The sequence below is a fragment of the Nelumbo nucifera genome, chromosome 2 (genome assembly GCF_055504915.1).
Source record: "Nelumbo nucifera cultivar China Antique chromosome 2, China Antique-T2T, whole genome shotgun sequence".
In the NCBI taxonomy this organism is placed as follows: domain Eukaryota; kingdom Viridiplantae; phylum Streptophyta; class Magnoliopsida; order Proteales; family Nelumbonaceae; genus Nelumbo; species Nelumbo nucifera.
This window is the reverse complement of record NC_142650.1, coordinates 36,360,447-36,384,279: the sequence shown is the minus strand read 5'-3', so window position 1 is coordinate 36,384,279 and position 23,833 is coordinate 36,360,447. Positions and strand designations below refer to the sequence as shown.

The 23,833-nt window shown below is 37.5% G+C and overlaps 1 long non-coding RNA gene, 1 other non-coding gene and 1 pseudogene across 2 annotated transcripts; 2 read left to right on the top strand and 1 right to left on the bottom strand.

Moving 5' to 3' along the window:
* Positions 1 to 1,149: 1,149 nt before the first annotated feature.
* LOC104612363 (uncharacterized) lies at positions 1,150 to 3,168 on the top strand. Its single transcript, XR_737806.3, has 3 exons — positions 1,150 to 1,488; positions 1,561 to 1,653; positions 2,673 to 3,168. It is a non-coding gene; the product is annotated as an uncharacterized LOC104612363 (long non-coding RNA).
* An 8,532-nt stretch (positions 3,169 to 11,700) lies between these two features.
* On the top strand, positions 11,701 to 11,772 carry TRNAG-UCC (transfer RNA glycine (anticodon UCC)). Its single transcript has one exon. It is a non-coding gene; the product is annotated as a tRNA-Gly (tRNA).
* A 2,200-nt stretch (positions 11,773 to 13,972) lies between these two features.
* Positions 13,973 to 14,154, bottom strand: LOC148802104 (signal recognition particle RNA; annotated as a pseudogene).
* Between the last annotated feature and the right edge of the window lie 9,679 nt (positions 14,155 to 23,833).

Sequence of the window (23,833 nt, the reverse complement as noted above, 5' to 3'; positions counted from 1 at the left end):
TGAATCTATGTATGATCTATCAAATCTATCAACAATTTATGTCAAAAAATGTTTTTTTTTATTTTTAGTAATTTTTAAAATTATAAAAAATAGAATAGTTATTTTACTAATAAAAATTAATGAATAGTATGATATACATCTTAGAAATTCTAATGGATCTCATATATATTTTAAAATTAAGAATATATTTTTTGAAGCTTAACTTAAGATTGTATGTATTTCAAAAATTATTAATTAATAATTTAATTTAAATAAATAATATATTAATTGTTTTATATATGTAGTAATTTTGTAACAAGCCATATAATATATTAATATGTGGCTTAAACTCATGGTCGATGCATTATTAGTAAAGTTACTACATGATATTTACATTTCTCTATTTGTTATGTATGTATGTATTAAAAACTCACAAATTTACATGTGAAATGTTAATGGCAGGCTTGGGCACAAATTAGGTTTGGAAAAAAAAAAAAAAACTAAGCACAAGCTTAAGAAATCTTTGGTAAGGCTACAAATAATAAGGTTGCAAATGAATTGGGTCAAATTGGATATATGGTAGATCCAAATAGAAAGTTCACTAATATTAATTCCAATTCAAATTGAATGTGGAGAACATGGCATCCCGCTGGTTTCACATTGGGAACATATCCCCATGAATTTAGCATTCAACTTAGTGTTTTAAAAATGCCAATTCATCTTGCCTTAGTTTGTTCATGTTTTTGCCAATAAAAATTATAATAATTTAATCATGTAAATTTTTATTTAATTATAATTTAAAATTTAATTAATTTATTGGATAAATCTCTTAAACTATCCCTACTATTTACGAAATTGACAAATTGTATCCTTATTGTCTTGTGGTACGTTTAAGTTTTCTAACAATTGACATTATCGTTAAATACTAAGGGAAGAAAACGAAATGTCGAATTTATTCTCCACTATTCCTCAAATTTCATCCCCCATTTCACCGTCCCCTCTGCTCTCTCTCCATTATGAGACCTCCCCCTCGGCCTCTGGTCTCTCTCCTTCCTTCTCTGTTCTCAAACCTTCCCTCCACCTCTAAAATAATTGTGGGGACCCTTTTGGATCCAACTGCAATGAATAATCCCGAGGTGCCGAATCGTCTAGGGACTTTAAAGATCAACCCGTCTGTCTTGCCAACCCGTTCCGCTCTGCGTGGTGGTCGAAGCCCACTCAGCTTCTCTTCAACGGTAGTTTAGTCTCGCATCTACCCCCCACAGATTTGCCCCCAAAATACGTATCACACAATCGGAATGCGACGCGTGTCATGAAACACGTGCCCAAGGCGAGACGCATGCGAAGTCAAATTGACGCCGTTTCCAGCATCCCCGTTAATGAAACATGCGCCTAAAGGGTTTCTTCTCCATTCACTTTGAACCGAAACCTTGAAACCCTTGGCGCCCCCATTCTTCTCCATCCACCCACCGGTCGAGTTCCGCCGGCCGACGACCATACCGGCAGGAGGTAAGTAATCTGTATTGTATGTTTTTCTCATTTTTTTTTTGTTTTTTCTCATTCATTTTCTAATATTCACAGATCTGAACCTACCGGAATGGGAGCCCCCTGACGCCGCTTTACACCCCCCTTCAGTGACCTACCGGTCGACGCCGACAACCATACCAGCAGGAGGTGTCTCTCATTTCTTATCTTTTTTTTTCTCAGATCTGAAATCCGAGACTGTATAACATTCTCAATTTGATATTAACGTGATTTTTGAATTGAATATGACGATTTAAACGAAGCATGCGGTTTGATTATGGAAAAGAGCCAGAGCATATTCACGCCACCCATGAAGACCCATTCCTCTAAAACTGTTTCTTTATTTAGTTGTTAAGTCTTAAAAGGCACAAGTTTCAATATCTACAAAAGGTTCCTCCTTTCTTCCCTCAAGGCTCAAGCCCCTTGCTGCTCCTTTGCGCCTGGCCTGAGAGAACACTAACAGTAACAGGTCTGCATAGTTCTACCAGTTAATTGACCTGTAAGGTAGCTTAGACCACCATGGTCTTATCATTAGCTAATTTGGCTGGCAAGTACAAACACATGCACTTAGATGGTTGAACTCTGATGTCTGAACACTCTTGAGTCTGAATAGGTTCAACTGGCATTTATTGATAAAAAAAAAAAAAAAAAAGGTTCAACTGGCATTTCCTTAGAAAGTATTTTTGTAATTGGTATTTCCCTAATGGGATCCGTCAAACTGTAAGATCTTGATCCTCTCTGCTTCTATAGAGAAGATCAAGATTCAGTTGCCACCTGTTTAGCAAAGAGATCATCTCTGAGTTAATGGCGCTTCTCTGCCGGACTACTCTACATGCATGCCAAATGTTTGAAGCAGGTGCAAAGAGAGAGTTCTCAATCCATATGCATGCCAAATGTTTTGGAATATTTTGAGAATTTATTTGTTAGAAGTGAAATTTATTTTAAAGTTTGACACTTGTGTATGTAAATGTAGGAATGAGTTCTCAATCCACATCCGAAATTAGGTTTTATAAGTACCTGAAATATAATGCCTGATACGGAAAGTGTGGGAAAAAATGCATAATTCGAGTGTCAGATACACCTGCAAATCCTCAAAGATTGTTTTACAGTTGCCCGAGCAAATTGATAACTAGTATTTTGATTATTGACTTGTGTCCAAATGTATGTAGGTAAATGATACCGATGAAGAGACTTGGAACTCCAATATGAAGTCTTGCAATTTTTTTGAATGGGCAGTTCCTACTGTGAGAAAACCAAGGCTGTATTTTCAGAATGATCATGTTGAACTAGCATAGCACCAATCTCCATAAAGATATAGAGAATGAGCCTCACCATTAGACCATGTTACTTTTCGTTCTAGATTAGTTGGGTATATGCTGACCGCAAATTCTGTTGATTTATTATGAATTGGGTACATGGTGATGCACACCACCTGAAGAATCATACGATCATTTATTTTGACAAAAGCATTGATCAAAATTATTTGGTGGATGTAAGTTGCATAGGAATTGAATATGGGTAATTGAGAACCATGGATCGGGCACATCAAACTGGGCTTACATGATGTGGCATATCCATGGAGCTATTCTATTGTTAAAGGGTCAAAAGAGTTCCGTCTCTGAAATTGAGATGCTAAGAAAATCAAAAGGTTAAGACTTAAGGTAATTTTCGTCCATCTGATTTGAGAATTATATTTTGGAACTTTGATGATGGTTTATTATCCATGGACTTTATAGTGCAAGCAAAATTGATGCAATGAACATACAGCAATCAACCCTATGCTGCAAGTCCCTCCAGTTTTGTATCTTCACTGATCCGTCGTCACGTATAGAAATCCTTTGAACCATGTTGTCACTTCTCCCACTAGGTAAAAATCATCACTGTCTTCTCTTCCCTTACTTTAACAGCTTCTTGCCCTTTTATCTTCTTCTCTTTGAATAAGAATTTCTTGGTTTGAAATCTAATCTCTTTCTGCTATCTGCCTTCCGGTTCAAACTTCCCTTGTCACTCCGATTTATTAGTAGGCACCTAGAAGCAAATTTAGATATTATCCAAAATAAAGTCTAGTTACATGGCCTAAACCATTGAAAGGCTTAGGCATCCAGAAGCACTTGATGATTTGCTGACAGCATTCAATGCTACTGCTCTTCCTTGCCAATCAATGACAGGTGAACCACTTGAACCTCCTTTAGTCCTTGATGCAGCCTGGTGGATCGAGAGATACAACATTCTTATCTATGTTCATCAAACATTTTTCATTAGAGTGCTTCAACCAAACTGCTAGAATAGCTCTTAATAGAAAACTAGAGAGACTTCACAAACAAAGAGATTGATAGAACATCAAAACAGAAAAAATGTACTGTGTGAAAATAAAATAAAACCAGCAAATGATAACTCCACTTTTCCGGTTGATAGAACATCAAAACATAAAAAAAAAAAAAAGAATCATCGTTCATCCATGATGACTCCACTTTTCCGGCTGTTGGTCTTGACATGGTCCGATCCATGATGATTCCTACATTAACACATGATAGTTATTATTTTTTAATTATGCAAAAAAATACATTTTCAGAAATAAGCAATTAAAATTTCACCCGGCTCATATGAGATCCACTAGAGATGGTTTGGCTAGACACATTTCTGGGTACTTCTACCTATACAAACAATTTCTAATTATTAATATAATTTTACAAAATATTAAAAAAAATCCGTACACAATTTACTTATATGGAAAGACTGTTTACAAAAGAGCTAGAATGGTTATACATGAGCCAATGTGGTGCCTGCGCAGGTAATGGCATGTTGTGAACTTGTTGCCAATTCCAAAGATAAGGAATGGTGCTTGCTGGACCATTTTCATCTTGATCCTGTAATAGATTGAATATTTTCTCCAAAACCTTGATCCTGTACTAAAATAATTTTGTTAAAGTTTAATATAATACAAACCAAAATCTTTTCTATAATCAAACCACATGCTTCGTTTAAATCGTCATATTCAATTCAAAAATCACAGAATGCTAGAAAATGAAACAAAAACCACATGCTTCATTTAAATCATCATATTCAATTCAAAAATCATATTAATATCAAACTGAGAATGTTATACAGTTTCGGATTTCAGATTTGAGAAAAAAAATATAAGAAATGAGAAAATGATGGAGGCCCATCACAACGCCCATCTCGCTCCTAGGATAAGGTTAAGATAAGAAGAACTTCCAATATTATCAAGATAAAGCAAGACTCTTCCAAGATTATCAAGATAAAGCAAGACTCTTCCAAAATTATCCAGAAATCAAGATCAGAATTCCAACAAGACTCTAAGAAGCACCAAGATTAGCAAGATAATCCAAGATTCATACATCAAGGGAGATCGGGCGGTGGAGATCAAACCAAGAAGAGTTCGATCCTATCATATTAGATATTTGGATCTATCCTACTTGTTATTTCCTAGTTCTTTTACAATTTCTAAATGTATTATAAATACTGCTATTTTCCCAGAATTATTCATCAATTCATACTTCATATTTTCAGAATTTCTTCAAGTTCTCTTCTTTGAGTTTTTGCCACCTTTTCTCTCTCCTAGAGAAATCGGTGTTAGTCGCTAGGAATTAGCGAACGCCCGGTGCTTGCATAGCCAGTTCCGGTGTCCATTGCTTCCACACTGCGTCAGGTGGTATTAGAGCAGCGAGTTCGCCCAGTCAGATGGCCAACCAAGACGGTAGCAGTCGCAACCCACCCCGTGACAGTGATCAGGGGTTACAAGCTGTTTGGAGAGCGATTGAAGAACAGCGCACAACCACACGTAACATCGAACAGCAGTTGGCACAGGTGACTGAACAACTGCGAACCTTGTTACGGGAGGTTGTTCCACGAAACCAGGAAAATCCACAGCAAATCGAAGGAGACGACCACGACAAACCACCCGTCGTTACTGCGTCCCGGCGTCCAGTTCTTGACAACGACAGTGATGATGATTTCAAATTTGGTGGTGCTTCAGTTCTTCCTGGCAACGACAGAAACGACAAAAATTAGCACAATCAAGGTAATTTCAATCCCCGTAGGAATAATGATGAATTTAAACTCAAGGTAGATATTCTTACTTTTAGTGGAGATATTGGCATAGTGGGACTTCTAGATTGGATCACAGAAGTCGATAGATTCTTTGAGTACATGGAGATACCAGAGGAACGAATGGTAAAACTGGTAGCTTTCCGATTAAAGGGAAGCGCATCTGTTTGGTGGGAACGCCTGAGAGAGACCCGAATTAGAGAAGGAAGGGGTCCTGTTCGAACCTGGAGGCGCATGAAACAGCTCATAAGAGGTAGATTTTTACTCCCAGATTATGAACAATACATGTTTGAATCTTACCAACGGTGTGCGCAGGGTTCTCGTAGTGTTAATGAATATACATGTGAATTTTTGAGATTAGCCGAAAGAAATCAATTATCTGAAAGTGATAACCAGCAGGCAGCCCGTTATCTAAGCGGTTTGAGACCGTCCATCAGAGATAAAATTGGTGTACAGATGGTTCTTAGTGTGCAGGAAGCAAGGAACCTGGCCCTGAAAGCAGAATTAATGTTCCAAGACAAGGCACGCAGTGATAATTTCCGCCGGTACAGCGGGAGCGACAACAGACCGGCAACTGTCGATAGGATCAAATCAGTCCCGGCAGTACAACCCTCTCACCCGACAAGCACAAGTAACGCCGATAAGGCTACTACAGGAGGACATACTCGAGGTAATCCTTCCAACCCTCCTAAACCCAGTAACCCTTATGCAAGGCTTGCTCCTATTAAATGCTTTAAATGTAATGAGGTTGGACATAGATCCAGTGACTGTCCCAAGAGGAGGGCAATTAATATGGTAGAAAGGGAGGAGGAAGAAGATATTGAGGAGGAGGTATATTGTGGCCCTGATGAGGAGGATGAAGAGGGTCCATACGAACATGAAGAGTATACTTGTGTTGTGAGAAAATTAATGCTGTCCCAAAAAAATAAAGATACTTCTCAAAGGCACAGATTGTTCCATACTAGATGTGCTGTCAAGGGCAAATTATTTGATTTAATTATTGATAGTTGCAGTCAAGAAAATATTATTTGCAGGGATGTCATACAAAGGTTACAGTTACTTCCTGAAAAACATTCAAACCCATATACAATTAGGTGGATCAAGGAAGGAGGCGGCGTACGAGTGGAGGAGCGCTGCAAGGTACCTTTTTCTATTGGTAAGTACCATGATGAAGTATATTGTGATATTGTAGATATGGATGCTTGCCATATTTTGTTAGGGAGGCCTTGGCAATTTGATATAGATGCAAGGCACATGGGTAGGAAGAATACCTACCAACTTGAAAAAGAGGGTATACGTTATACTTTGTTACCCATGGCTGAAAAGAACATTACAAAGGCCTCAAAAGCACATGAGAAAAATTTCCTTACCATTACCCATCATCATGCTGAATTTGTAAAAGAATGTAAGAATACTCGTGAGGTACATTTGTTAGTAGTAAAGAGAGAAAATGTTAATGATGAAAATAAAATTCCAGTGGAAGTGCAGGGACTATGTGATGAATTCCATGATGTAGTTACAAAGGAATTACTAAATGGACTCCCTCCCATGTGAGATATACAGCACCATATTGATTTTGTTCCATGTGTCAGTCTACCTAACCTCCCACATTACAGGATGAGTCCTAAAGAAAATGAAATCTTACGGGAAAAGGTAGAAGAATTATTGAGGAAGGGACACATTCAAGTCAGTATGAGTCCTTGTGCAGTGCCAGCTTTGCTAACACCTAAGAAGGATGGCAGTTGGAGAATGTGTGTCGACAGTAGGGCCATTAACAAAATTACTATTGGGTACAAATTCCCCATTCCTAGACTGGACGACATGTTGGATCAGCTTAATAGAGCTATAGTTTTCTCAAAGATTGATCTCAGGAGTGGATCTCATCAGATCAGGATCCGTCCCGGAGATGAATGGAAGACAACCTTCAAGACTAGAGATGGCTTGATCGAGTGGTTAGTCATGCCCTTTGGACTAACCAACGCATCCAACACATTCATGAGGCTGATGAACCAGGTATTGCGCCCCTTCATTAGTAAATTTGTGGTAGTCTATTTTGATGATATTTTGATATACAACAAATCTATCACTGAGCATGTGGGACATATTAGGGAAGTCCTAAAAACATTGAGGGAAAATAAATTATATGTTAATTTGAAGAAATGCATCTTTATGAGTGATAATTTATTAATCCTGGGATTTATTATAAGCAAGGATGGTGTAAAAGTATATGAAGAAAAAGTGAAAGCCATTAGGGAGTGGCCGACCCCATCCATTGTCACAGATGTCAGACGTTTTAATGGGTTGGTAACCTTCTATAGGCGCTTTATTAAGAATTTTAGTAGTATCATGGCTCCCATTACTGAATGTTTGAAAAAAGGAAAATTTCAATGGGGAGAAGAACAAGAACAGAGTTTTGCTCTCATAAAAGAAAAGTTATGTACTGCTCCTGTTCTTGCCTTACCAGATTTTAATAAATTATTTGAAGTTGAATGTGATGCCAGTGGAGTTGGCATAGGGGCTGTATTGTCCCAAGAAAAGAGACCCATTGCTTTCTTCAGTGAAAATTTATGTGAAGCCAGGAAAAAGTGGTCTACTTATGACAAGAAGTTTTATGCTGTGGTTAGAGCCCTGAAGACTTGGGAACACTATTTAATTGCAAAAGAATTTGTTCTATACACTGACCATCAGGCCCTAAAATATCTTACTGGGCAAAAGCAATTAAGAAGTGATTTGCATGCTAGATGGTCTGCCTTCGTAGACAAGTTCCCATATAAAATTGTGTATAAGACAGGACAGCAAAATAAAGTGGTTGATGCACTTAGCAGGCGTGTAGCTCTCATCAAGACCCCCAGTGTTGAGATTATGGGTTTTGAGTGCCTAAAAGACTTATATGCCCAGGATGAAGACTTCCAACAGGTATGGGATAAATGTGTGACTAAGCAGCCAACAAAGAACTTCTTTATTTATGATGGGTTCCTTATGAAAGGGGAACAGCTGTGTATCCCTTGCACCTCCCTCCGTAAAGAGATCATCAGGGATTTGCATGGGGGTGGATTAGCAGGACACATGGGAAGGGATAAAACAATAGAAGCAGTTAAGGGGCGATATTACTGGCCGAAGTTAAGAAAGGACGTGTCTACCATTGTAAGCAGCTGTTATGTTTGTCAGACAGCTAAGGGACAAACCCAGAACACAGGTCTCTACATGCCCCTACTCGTTCCTACTGCTATATGAGAAGACCTGTCCATGGATTTTGTGCTAGGCTTGCCAAAGACCCAAAGGAACATGGACTCCGTCTTCGTGGTGGTTGATAGATTCTCAAAAATGACTCACTTCCTCCCATGCAAGAAAACAACAGATGCATCCGCTACAGCCAAATTGTTTTTCAGGGAGATTGTTCGTTTGCATGGGGTACCCAAGACCATCATATCAGATCGTGACACACGGTTCCTCAGTCACTTTTGGATGACCCTGTGGAGGTTGTTTGATTCATCACTTAATTTCAGCAGTACAACCCATCCGCAGATAGATGGACAGACAGAAGTGGTAAACCGGACCTTAGGGAATTTAATTCGCAGCATATGTCGGGAGAGGCCAAAACAGTGGGACTTCGCCATAGCCCAGACCGAGTTTGCCAATAACAATGCAATGCACAGTTCTACACGCAAATCCCCATTCTCCATCGTATACATGAAGGTCCCTAACCATGCACTGGATTTAGTGAAGCTACCCAGAGTACCCGGTGCCAGTATCTCAGCAGAACAGATAGCAGAACAAATCCAGTCCATCCAAGAGGCCGTGAAGCAGAAGCTAGAGCAATCCAACGCCAAGTACAAGATGATCGTAGACAAGCACCGCCGACCTCAAGTGTTTGATGTAAGTGATGAGGTCATGGTCTTTTTTAGGAAGGAAAGAATTCCCGTAGGTACTTATAACAAGTTAAAGCCTCGGAAGTATGGTCCATACAAGATCGTGAAGAAGATTAATGATAATGCCTATGTAGTGGACCTACCAGATCATATGGGTATATCCAAGACCTTCAACGTTGCTGACCTTCACCGGTACCTGCCAGAAATAACACTTGCCTATCCTAGTCACGACTCGGGGTCGAGTTCTCTCCAAGTGGGGGAGAATGATGGAGGCCCATCACAAGGCCCATCTCACCCTTAGGGGCGGCAGCTCCTAGGATAAGGTTAAGATAAGAAGAACTTCCAAGATTATCAAGATAAAGCAAGACTCTTCCAAGATTATCTAGAAATCAAGATCAGAATTCCAACAAGACTCCAAGAAGCATCAAGATTAGCAAGATAATCCAAGATTCATACATCAAGGGAGATCGGGCGGTGGAGATCAAACCAAGAAGAGTTCGATCCTATCAGATTAGATATTTGGATCTATCCTACTTGTTATTTCCTAATTCTTTTACAATTTCTAAATGTATTATAAATACTGCTATTTTCCCAGAATTATTCATCAATTCATACTTCATATTTTTAGAATTTCTTCAAGTTCTCTTCTTTGAGTTTTCGCCACCTTTTCTCTCTCCTAGAGAAATCAGTGTTAGTCGCTAGGAATTAGCGAACGCCCGGTGCTTGCATAGCCAGCTCCGGTGTCCATTGCTTCCATGCTGTGTCAGAAAACTTACCTCCCGCCGGTATGATTGTCAGCGTCGACCGGTGGGTCACCGAAGGGGGTGTAAAGCGGCGTCAAGGGGCTCCCACTCCAGTAGGTTCAGATCTGTGAATATTAGAAAACGAATGAGAAAAAACATAAAAAAAAAATTAAAAAAAAAACTTACATTACAGACTACTTACCTCCTGCCAATATGGTCATCAGCCGACAGAACTCGACCGATGGGTGGATGGAGAAGAATGGGGGCGCCAAGGGTTTCAGGGTTTTGGTTCGAAGTGAATGGAGAAGAAAGGGAGAAGAAACCCTTTAGGTGCGTGTTTCATTAACGGGGATGCTGGATCAAGATCTTACAGTTTGACGGATCCCATTAGGGAAATATCAATTCCAAAAATACTTTCTAAGGAAATGCCAGTTGAACCTATTTAGACTCAAGAGTGTTCAGACATCAGAGTTCAACCTTCTAAATGCATGTGTTTGTACTTGCCAGCCAAGTTAGCTAATGGTAAGACCATGGTGGAACTAACCCTAAACCATGGTAAGACCATCAGAGTTCAAGAGTGTTTGTACTTACAGGTCAATTAACCCTAGACCCAAGTTCATGCTGCAACCAATTGGTAGAACTGTGCAGACCTGTTATTGTTAGTGTTCTCTCAAGCCGGGCGCAAAGGAGCAGCAAGAGGCTTGAGCCTTGAGGGAAGAAAAGAGGAACCTGAGAATGTCGGTTGCTAAGAGAGGGGCCAGTTCTAGGTTGGCGAGAAGGAAAGAGGGTCGACTATAGCATCGGCAACCATGTGGCCGCCATTGCCTGTGATGACGATACTAAAATCACCGCCACCACTGCAACTTCCAACAACAGCAATAAACAATAAGGGTATTTTATGAATTTTAAAATAATTACCATTCACGTTATATCACATATGAACGGAATGTGACGAAAAATTAACGGTAAGGAAGGTTTTAGACAATTATCAGAAAACTTAAAGGATAAAAATACTGTTTGTCAATTCATGAACAGGATAATTTAAGAGATTTACCCTATTTTATTTTATTGATTAACTAATTAATAATCTCATAAGACCAGTTAAACATAACTAGAAAATGATACTGTTAAACATAATCTCATTTGACTCAATTGAAAATGTCATAAAGGTCCTTTTGCTTCAATTCGGCTTTGACAAACCTCGTACTTCACAACTTGTAAGATTTAATATAACAAAGCATTTCGTTTCCCATCTGAGCCATGTTTGTCAACCGTTGACCATTAAATTAACAAGGCCGATCCTGTAGGAGACTATTTATGTAAGAATTATGCTAGCAGGGTCTTAAATGAGAATTCAAGGAGGTTTGCTTTATCCATAGCCTGTAATTCAGACTATTAATTTAACCTTTTTTACTATTTTTTTTGTTAGAAATAGGAGGAACTATACAAGAATGTGTAAATAAATTCATAGGCAGTAATTGTGGTATAATATTCACCGTTAACAGTGGTAAATATCAGCATTTGTAGTCCAACGGTTAGGATAATTGCCTTCCAAGCAATAGACCCGGGTTCGACTCCCGGCAAATGCATTCTATTAAGCAGCAGTCCATTTTCAACTCTATACATCTAACAGAAGCCTTTCTTTTCAGGAGAAAGTGTATAGGGCCATGGAGATGATACACAGCTGCTAGTACATCATCAGGACGCTGAGCTCCAAAGAAAATTTTAGGTGCTTAGGAGAGGCGACCCTCCAAAGGTACCTTGTTGCCTAGTCATCACCTTGACAAGTAAGCTTGGTTGGCAAAGAAAAAGTTCAACTAGAAATCCCCCCATCCAACAAAGATATCATTCTACACTGAGTGTCTTCTCACAAGAAAGCAGCCTCTTTTATATCATTATCAGCATTATCAGAAAGAACGGAGTTTGTGAGATTATCATAGGTCTCCGCCCGTGTGGTCCATTCTTGTAAATCTGGAGATGTGGCAGTGCTGAAATTCCAAACATGAGCTCCAAAATATTGATTTTGAAATCCCAAACTTGTAAATCAACTACACTAGAGTAGTTGATTTTGAAATCCCAAACATGAGCTCCAAAATATTGAACTTAGATAACTGCCTATCTTCTTGTGCTCCAATATTCCAAACGCATGTACCCTGAGTTCATCTTAAGGATATCATAACCCTCCAACTCCAAATCTACATACATGGTCATGGGATATGGCAGGACTATGGTTATAATTCTTTCTTTACATGCAAATTATGTTTCAGAGAAAGGCCAGCTGTCTAATTTTACAATGTCTAGGTACCATATACTTCAAACAAGAGACCTAACTCTATATTTTAGTAAAAAAAAAAAAAAAGATTTAGGGCTCATATTCATGGGGAATAGGGGTCTGGAATCGGAATTGGAATCCAGCTATTTGGTTGAGCAGAATCAGAATCTCATTGTCATTCCCTCCCCCTCCCTTGGGAACGAGATCCTATTACAGTTGATTCCATTTCCAATCAGATTCTTATTTGAACGAAACAGGCTATGAAAATAGATCATTCTGGTTTCGGTTTCAAGGGATTCTGATTCCGATTCCAGCTGTAAACCAAACTGAACACTTATTCTTACTAGTACAAATAGATTCAATTTAGACTGCAACCTTGCACTTTGAAGTTTCTGTTCCACCAAATATCTAGATCTTGAATACAGTTTATAAAGGAAACCTTCAACACCAGAATCAATTCCTTACCATCATTTCGTCAAGGGTAAAAGTTACATGGCGGGTGCTACAGAAAACTAGTCTCCCCCTTGCCAATGCATTTCTAGTGAAGCTTTCCTTTCTAAAGCTTGTAGACCAGTTGAACATAACTAATGTAATGGATCAGATGTTTTTTCTCATATAATCATGGATACAAGTAGAACCCAATTGGCAAAGTTCTAGACCCCTGAATAGCCTAAATCTTAGAAATGAAAAGAAGTATCATTGGCAGGTTAAGGGAAGAGAGAGAGAGAGCATTGTTAATCGTTTCTAAGAAACACAAACAGCATTGAAGCAAATAATCGGATCATTGCCACCACAAAATTGTAGCTACTGTCTGATGACAATCATTCATTTTTCTAAACATCGAATGGTATTCGTTTATCTAGGCTTCCACTGCCTAACATACCAAAAAAATAAAAGAAAAAAAACAAATTACTTGCATATAGTAGAACTTGAAGTGGTTGCAGCAGATCTGATGACAGTATCCGTTCTCAACAAGATGGGTTGTATGATAAATTAATGGGAGTTTGTAACTAGATCTCACTCTAACTTTGTTAGTTCCATGTCTATTACGAGCATGTTGAATCTATTTGGCTATGATATGATATCTGAAAAGCTTATGGCCAATCAACTGGAATCATAAACATGTTAACCAATCAAGTGTTATTTATCAAAATTCATGGTTGAATTTTGATTTGTTAAAACTCTTCCAATACCATATCTTTTCCACATCATGCATTTTCCCACTGCCCACATATATATACATGTCAAATACAGTGGAGGGATTATTCCAATTTTCCCAGGAGGGGATGTTGTCAATGGAGTTTTCAGCAGATTGAGAATATAGTATAGAAGGTATTGTACAAATAGATTGAACGAGGGGAATGAATGAAACAAAGACCACTAATCTGGATCTACGAAGGAAAAGCTCGAGAAACCCTGACCTTAGACGGGAAGCTGGATGGAGTGGGGTTGATGGTAATTAATCAGGGCAAAAAGGTGGCCGTCCGATTGAGCTCGACTCGTTGGGCAATGAGTGCATCAGGGGAGAACCGACTCGTTATCCTTCCACCGGCGGGAGTGGGAGGTTGTCGCTGCTCTGTGAAACCAGCCTAACGCGGTGCCCTCCACTCTAAGAACCCTGAAGCCCAAGCCTTCGCTCAAGCTCCATGGCTCAACTCCCGACTTGGAACGGGCGTATCGGAAAATTACTCGGCCTGATCATGTTGGATTTTAATCTCATAAGAGATTAAATCCAATGGGTTTGATTGGTCAATTACATGAGAAATTGCACCTGTACAATTGATTGAAAAATCAGTTTTTCTCTTATAAAAACCCAATTTTGAACTTGTCCCCCACATTGAAAAATTATAAGTTTTGTTTTCAGTATTTCAATAGGAGCTGATTTACACTCCTTAGAATTAGTAGAGGAGAGTATGGGGATTCGATACCGCGCAACGCGCGCACACGCATGTGCGGCGCAATGAGGCGCTTTAGAGGCGCACTTTGCTCGCACCCGCGTGGCTCGCGATGGGCAGCTTTGGTTTTGGTGCGTTGCTGACCGTTGATCACCGTTGATGAGATCAACGGTCACAATTCGATCGGGTGTGATCAAGAGGCACAATTCAAAGTTAATAGTCACCAACTGTTAACTACCTACCTTTTCCCCATACCTCTTCACAAATTATTTAAGGAGCATGAATTAGACTCCAAAACACACAATTTCGAAATCCACTCTCTCTCTCTCTCTCTCAGTCCGGTCTGCTACAGTCTCACAGAAGGTTTCTTTGGAAACTCTTCAACTTTGTTGGTTGCAGATTCTCGCCCAAGGCTCTGTTGTATCCTGGGAAAGAATTTGCCTGTAACCCTACAGCAAACTCAGTAAAACTGAGTGGGGGCAAATAACGTTCTAAAGACAGTGTCTTCAGACGCACCTCAGAGCTTCTCCTCCAAAGTTACAGTGACCCCATTTTTCTCCAACAGATCATACCTGTCGGAACCGGGCCAATGTTCGACCACCTTAATGCCCCCGCTTGAGTTACAAGCTTGCGCTACAGAGCTCGGCGGCAATGTCTGGTTGCGAAAGCATAGATAAAGAAATAATGTCCTTTGTATTTGATCTATGTGGGTTAGTTTGCCAAAAGTGAGATTCAGTCTTATTTAAATTTCTCTTGACCATGATGTGAATCCAAAGTCATAGCCACTATTGATTGGACATCCAAATGGTGTGCCATGATCCAACCATTAATTAATCTAGGACAAGGTTCAAAGTAGCGATATGGCCCGATACATACTGTATCGTCTCGATACACCTTAGGGTTTCGATCTGTTTAGGGGTGAATAAACCTTAAATCAGTTCCTCTGGATTAGATTTGAATAAAAAAAACTATCTATACTGCCCAATATGGTGTAGAGGCATATCAAGTGTATCGATATTTTGAACCTTGATCTAGGACATCTAAATTACGAGACAAAATTCAACAATTAAGATTAGTCATGCCCAAATGGTATTTTGTGTTTGTCACAAAGGACATGTTTGTTTTGTTTTTTTTTTCTTTTTTTTTTTGGGAAAAGTTGTAGCGAAAAAGTTGCACAATGGGAAAGTGGTTTTCATTGACCAATTTTATTGTCTTCACTTGGTAAGTTGTGGATTTTGTTGTAAGGTGTTTTTTCCTCCGATTAAGTGATATCCATCTCCTGCAAAAATTGATAAAATGTAATGGGACAAATCTGTCCATTCTAATAATAATTTTTTTTTATAGATAAAATTAAGTGATATCCATCTTCTAGGTGGATAAATAATTTTCCTATCTGGTGTGAAAATTGACAAAATGCGATTGGACAAATTTGCTCTTTCTAATAATGAATTTTTATGGGTAAAAAGGCCATTGTATAACTTAGGTGGCATTTGATAAATCTGAAATTTCAGATTTGAAAAGTTAAAAAGATTTTTTTTGTTTGAAATCTGAAAAAGAAGCATAAGTGCTTTTTTACTTTTTAGAGGCTCTGAACCTATAAGTTTGTTTGTGTTGGATCAACCCTTTACCATCTAAAATTAACTGATTTTACTATTTTACCCCTAAAACATACTATTTGGAAATGTTGAGTTCAATTTGCATTATCTCATTAAAAATAATTTTCAACCTCAAAATAATATTGAAACAATACAAATAATAAATAATAAATTAATAATTAAAAATTACTAATTAATAAATGAAATTATTAAAATAAAAAAATTAGTGACTATAAAGATATTAAAATAAGTAGTAGTAGTAGTAGTAGTAGTAGTAGTAGTAGTAGTAGTAGTAGTAGTAGTAGTAGTAGTAGTAGTAGTACCGAACCGTCACTGCATAATTCCTAATTATCTCCGATTCAAATTTATCCTCTCCCATTTTCATCCATATCCATCTAAAGAAAGTTTGAATTAAAAAATATAACAATTATTTAAATATTAAAATAAAATTATGTAATAACTTTAAAATATCTATAAAAACACAAAAAATAATTATAATAGATTTAATATTAATATTCATATTATTAATAATTTTATAATTTTATGTATTTCATAATGAAATTATGTAACAGCAATATAAATTATAATTTTATGGATTGTTCAATTTAATAACTTAATAATATTTCAAAAAATAAATAACAAAATTTAATATCTTATTCAAATAATACAAATTAAAAATTAAAAAATAAAAATATTACTTCAATATTTAAATAACTAAATATTTTAAATAACAAAACATTAAAAATATCTCAAATAATTGTATAAAAATATTTAATGTTATATAATAACTTTAAAATAAATAAAATTTAAATAAATAATTACATATTATTTAAATATTTTAAATAATGAACTATTTAACATGCCTAAATTTGAAATAGTTAAAAAAACTAAATTGTGCAATAAATTTAAAAAACATAAAAATTAGAAATATAGTTATAATAGATTTAATAATATTAAAATTAATAATAACTTTATATTTTACAAAATTAATAACTATAATAATATTATAATTTATAATTTTATGGATTATTAAATTGAATACATAATTAATAAGCATTTATATTTTATATACTATTTTTAATAATATAATATATAAAAATAAATTTTTATAATTTTAGATACAATTATATAAAATTTATATATTAAAATCAATAAATATTTTAATATAATTGGAGTAGAATTTTAGTCGGATCGGATGTAATCAAAATCGAATATATGATCCGATCCAATTGGATGTAATTTGCAATGTCCAAATCCAATTACATAAATACATCATCCAAATTAAGGGTGCAACTTTTGCAGGTCATGGTTTGGATTTTTATCAAAATTTCAATGGACCCAACTCGTAGCTCAAGCCCAAAACAGTATAAACTATTGACTCCGGCCAACCCGACTTACACCTTAATCCAAATCCAAGATAATCAAATCAGATGTCGGGTTATCATGGATAGAGATAGTGCTCTGGGACCAAATGGCTTTACGGGACATTTCTTTGTTTCTTGTTGGAACATCATTGGTACTAACGTGGTAAGGGTTGTACAACACTTTTTTAATGGTGGCCAGCTCCCAGTGAGTTACACTTCTTCTTTTGTTACTCTCATTCAAAAATGCAAAGTTTCCAAAAGTATTGCAGATCCCCCCCCCAACATAAGTCTAGGTAATTTTTGCTACAAAATTATTACAAAGGTGGTTACTAAGAGGTTAACAAGTATCTTACCTAGGTTGGTTTCGCAAGAACATGGTGCTTTTATACAGGGGCGGAATATCATGGATAATGTGGCCTTGGTGCAGGAACTAGTCAATGATATTGATAAGAAGGCGGTAGGGGGGGATGTAGTGTTAAAAGTAGACATGGAGAAAGCCTAAGATCAGCTGAATTGGTCATTTCTCTTTGTTGTTTTGAGAAGGTTTGGTTCCAATTAAACATGGATTGATTTGGTGAAAAAAATGGTTATCAACTATTGGTTTTCATTCTGCGGATTGGAGGAGTCACTGGATACTTTCACTCCACAAGAGGGCTACGACAAGGGGAACCTCTGTCTCCATATTTGTTTATCGTCGCAAAGGAAGTTCTAAGCAAAAATTTGTCTAAATTGGGTGAGAATTATCCTGTAGGTGTTTTTGCTACTCATAGGGATTGTCCAGTTATCACTCATAGTCTTTATGTCGATGACACAATTATCTTCACTCGGGGCTCCAAGAAAGTGCTAGAGAAAGTCATGGAAGTCATCCGGAGATATGAGAAGTGTTCGAGCCAATTGGTGAATAAGGAAAAGAGTTGTTTCTTCACTTCAACAAAAGCCTCTCATAGCAGAATCTAGATTATTAATTCAGCTACAGGTTATATGCATAAGAAATTACCTTTAATTTACCTTGGTATTCCAATCGGTAAGGATAGGGTGAAAATAGAAGCTTTTGATGATGTAGTGTAGAAAGTGATGGCCAAAATTTCTGGTTGGAAAGGGAAAATGATTTCAGCAGGAGGCAAGATTGTGTTACTCATACATGTTTTAAACAGTATTCCTATCTATTTGATTTTAGCAATGACAACGCCGAAAAGTGTTATTAGGCGACTGGAACAGTTGATGAAAGGCTTCTTATGGACCAAATCTGACTCAGCCAATCAGAATCATTGGGTGGCATGGGGAAAAATTGTGAGACCTTTCACTAAAGGGGGCCTCCAAATTAAGAGTTTATATGATGTTCATAAAGCTCTTCAGATGAAGGATCTATGGTAGATGCTTTTTCACAATTCTTTATGAGCTGATTTCTTTAGAGCCAAGGTTCTGAAACATGGTCATTTTTATACAGTCGTCCCTCCTTACTACACACTTCACGTACTTGGAATGTAAATATGAAACTAAGAGGTGATTTAGTTCATCTTTCGAGTTGGATGGTGGGTAGAGGAGCAATCAGTTTTTGGTATGATAGGTGGACTATTGATGGCCCCTTAATTGATAAAGTCCTTCAGCATGAAGGGCTGAACTCACAGTTGAGGGTTTGTGATGTCCTAGATGAAGAAGGGGTTTGGCACCTAGATCAGGTTCATGGTTTTCTAGAGGAGGATGTCCTAAACAGCATTTAGGGGTCTAGTGTGAGTCTCTCCAATTGCCACGACAAAATAGTATGGCTAGCTGAGGCGAAGGGGGAATTAAATGTAAAATCGGCTTGATCTTTTTATAGAACTACTCATCCTTCTGTGAATTGGCCCAAGGTGGTGTGGAATGCTCTAGTGCCAACTAAAATAAATTTCTTTATCTGGAAACTTATGGTAGGGAAGGTCGATGTGGATGTTGATATTAAAGAGCTGGGAATTCCACTAGCTTCCAGATGTGTGTGCTGTTATGACCCCTTCAGAAGAAGACATCAATCATGTGTTGGTGGGTGATTGTTTAGCTCAAAAATCGTGGCTCTTCTTCAATAGAATTTTAGGTTTGCCTTTATGGGGGAATGAGAGTATTAAGGAGCTTCTCTCTTGTTGGTTTTTAGCGGCATCAAATAGGAATCAATGGGCTGTTGTGGTGGGGCTGATTGCACGCTTTGTTGTTTGGGAGATTTGGAAAGAGAAATAGACACAAGATGGAAAATAAACTCAGATGCTCAAAGTTGGTGATTTGGATGGTAGTGCGGTGGCTTCATGAGGCTTCTTCTTCGTTAATTCTGACCCATAAGGTGAATTGCAACCAGTAGCTTTCCTTGCAAGGACTGGGGTTGTGGATCCAACCAATTAAAGGAAGGAACATTTAAGTGGTACACTTGATGGTTGTTTCGAAGGGCTTTTTGAAGCTTAATGTTGATGGTGCTTCCAGATGAAATCCCAGCCCCTGTGGTGGAGGGGGTATTATTAGAAATTGAAGGAATGGTTATGTTTGTGCCTTATTTAACACTTTAGTACTGAAACTAATTTAGTTGTAGAAGCTATGGCCTTGCTGGATGGACTAAACCTTGTCGTTGCTTTATATTTAAATAAGATTATGGTTGAGTCGGATTTTAAAATCTTGATTAATATTCTTAACGAAGCTTGTACAGCCCCTTGGAAGCTTTGGTTTTGGTTGTCTCAAGTATAGGAGCTTAGGAGTAGACTGGAATTATTTTGTGTACATATCTATAGAGAGGCTAATCAACCAGCGGATGCTCTTGCAAAGCTTGGTTGCTTAACTTCTCAGAAAATTGTTTATGACTACATAGAAATTCTTCCTTCCCACGTCCTGAACTTGGTTATCGCAAATGGTCTAGGTCTTCCTTTTTTTGTGAATTCAGTAATCATAGGTTTCTCAAACACTTGATGCTTATATGAGTCGGGTTTCCTCTGTATAGTTTCAAGGGGTAAGGCCTCACGTCCCCCCCCCCCCCCCCCCCGAGGTTTTTATTGCATATGAGTAAATTTGCGATAGCCACCCCTCCACTAGGAGTAAATTTTGGGGTTAAAAATATGTTATCATCACTATTAGAAATTGCCACATATAAAGCATGTACACAAAAGATATTATATATAAATAAAACACATGTATGTGTGTTTAAGTATGGGTGGGCTCAGGTTGGGTTGGGTTGAGCTCTAGTTATATTTAGGCTACTCGAGATCTCAACTCAAGCCCAACTCAAGTTAAGGCCAAGCCCTAGTTGGGCTAAACTCAAGTTAGTCTCAGGCTACTCAAGTAGGAACGACAACGGGGTGGGGTGGGGTTGGGTTTTGCATGAACTGTCCCCAACCCAAAACTCAAATACCCGATTTCATCCCCATAGAGAATGGGGATCCCAAAATTTTCCCCACCCCGCCCAATCATTTCAACTTGCAATTATTTTTGAAACCTACCTAGAACTATATTATTTTTTTTTTAAACACACAAAAAAACATACTTTTAGTCGAAAAGGGTTCAAGGTGGAGTAACCAAAGACCATCCATACCCCATCCCCTATCCCCAGAGTTTCAGTTTTCCTTGAAACCCTTACCCACATTGAACCATGATCAATGGTCAAAAAACCAGCCCCAATTAGGGCACAATAGGATGGAGCCCCACGGGGATGGGTATGTGGCACATAGGAAATGGTGAACAAGTAAAAATTTGGGGGGATAAGTGGGTGTCGAGCCTTTCAAATCAACAAGTAACGACCCCTCAACTAGCGAGTGACTCCATCTCTAGAGTATGTGACTTGATAACACAGGACCCAAGAGCTTGGAATGTAGATGTCATTAGAGCCCGTTTCAACAGCCATGATGTTAGAGCCATTCAAAGTATCCCCATCAACTGGATGAACCATTCGGATACTATTATAAAGAGCCTACATGATTCAGGAGAATGCACGACGAAGTTGGCTTATCATTTGGCAAAAAGAATGATGGATGAAGAGGACCAGGTGACAACAAGTGCACAGGCCGACACTTCTGGGCTTTGGAAAGATTTATAGAGATTTAATGCCACTCCCAAAATGAAAAATGTCCTTTGGAGAATCTATCATGGTGCAATCCTAGTGAAAATGAATCTAAAAAGAAGAGGAACCACTAAAGATGACTCATGCCCCAGATGTGGAAAAGAAAGTGAAACTCCAGAACATGTCTTCCTTCATTGTGATTACAATAGAGCAATTTGGTTTGGACAAGATCTAAATGAACGACCATCGCATCCTATCTCTTTCTCATCCTGGGTGGTGAAATGGTTCTCTCAAAAGGGGGATACCTCTCTCAATCAGGCCCAAAGCCTAGTGACAGCAATCTGCTGGCACATTTGGATAGCCCGTAATAAATTAGCCTTCACAGGAGAGTCTGATCCTCCAGAACAAGTGTTGAAAAGAATTAAGTTGGAAATAGCCTGGTAGGGGAAGTGTTGTCCCTCTGCAAACCACAATGAAGAGTCCCTAAGGTCTCCCCCTAACCGCTAGGTTCCTTCTCCGCTGCAGTGGTTCAAGTTAAATACGGATGCAGCTTTTGTCTACAACTCGTTGAAAACGATGTTAGGAGTGGTCATTCGATCTCCTACAAGCTATGTAGTAAGGTCTGTCTGGAGCAGAACTTGGAGTTCGTTGGCCCATTTAGCAGAGTTGTTGGCAATAAAATTGGGTATGAGACTAGCTCAGTAGTTGGGTATTCAAAAATTGATTGTTGAAGTGGATGCGACAAATGTAATCCAAGAGATAGCGCATGCGGCTGCTCTCCCCCTCTCTCCTCAGAGGGGTTTGAATGTTGTGTTTTTAATCCCGAGAACCTATTTCCTATCTATCAGTCTCCCTCTCACTTTTCATAGAGTTTCTCTCTCACATCTTCGTATGTGAGGTTTTTCTTCATTCTATTTATTTTAGTATCTGTTGCAAATTAAATACGCTTGTGAAGGTTTTGGCTACACTTCGTGAAATCATTGTCTAATACAATAGACAAAAGTTTTGTGTTTTTACGATATTTCAGAAAAAGGTTTGTAACCACGAGGCAAATTGATGTTCATTTTTTGGTGCCGTAGAAAACGGTGTTGTTCAGTTCGGAGATGTTTTTCCTCCTGAATGTAGTGCAAAAATATTTTCCAATGACCCTGCCATTGTGTTTGTGTTGAAGGGGTTCTTTTGTTTGGGTTTTGGCCCAAAGCATCTTATCTTGCTTATTGTAGGTTGGTGTATCTACCATTTCATTGGATTGTTCAATATATGTCCTCGAGGTATTGTTTTTATTAATGTTAAGAGTTCAAATCAGCCACCCAGGATTGCCCCCCACAATGTCCCACAGCACATCCCCATCATGTATTGAGAACATCTCCCGATAATAATTTCATAATGATATCATCAAAAGATGTTCCCAATACATAGCGGAGATGTGCTGAGACGTTGGGGGGGGGGAGGGGAGCAATCTTGTGGGAGGTTGATTTGATCTCTAATGTTAACGTTAAGGTATTATTGAAGGACATGTTGCTCTTGTTATAATTGGTGACAGATTTGCAATTGCTGGTTCCAACCTTAACGTGGTCAGCCATTCTTGCAAGTAATAATTCTTCCTCTACGGTCTTAATTTTGGCAGATACCATTCAAGGTGGTATTTTGGGTGTTTTTTTTTTCATCCCTTAACGTACTAACACTCCTGACTTGGTTACATCTAAAATACATTTTTTAATATATAATTCCTAACATACATATTTGGAAGCATAATTGTTAAAGGAGTTTAGGATGACCTTGGGGTACCTAGAAAATAAGAATTTTATAATGTAAGGAACTATTTTTTTGCTAATCCCATAATTTTACATATCATTTAGCATGTACATTAATGGAAAAAGATAGCAATTCTTTTTATTCAAAACAGTATTCCTTTAAAGACGTTTCAAATCATCATTATTTAAAAGATGAAAACTCTTTTAAATATATTAATTTCATTATTTTCAAACATAATATTACTATACTAAAAAATGTTATTAACTTTATATGATAAAAATCCAAGATGGAAAATAAAATCTATACTACTATTTAAAGTGTGAATGAGGTCTACATTCTGGAGTTTTTTTATTAAAATACCTTTACTCTTTTAATTTGGTCTCACTGTATTTAATTATGAGGGCAAAAAACATAATTTGAACTAATACTTTTATTAAACTCATTATATTCTTCATCATTAAGTCTTATATTTAAAGTTTTAAATCTCATTTCCTTTCATTAAATCTTATATTTAAGGCACATTAAACAAATGAGCTTTGTGGACTTTTCTTGACTAGAACATCCCTATTTATGAATTTATAATCTCACTTTAAATATATAGGAAAAATTTATAATTTAAAGTACTATTACTTTCCACTTCAGTAAATTTCCTCTTATTAAGGTATTAACTCTCATTCTCTCTCTTTAGATACTTTATTTATAGTATTTTTGTTTCTAACCAATAAATTCTACAAAACAAATCTATATCTAATATTTTCAATAA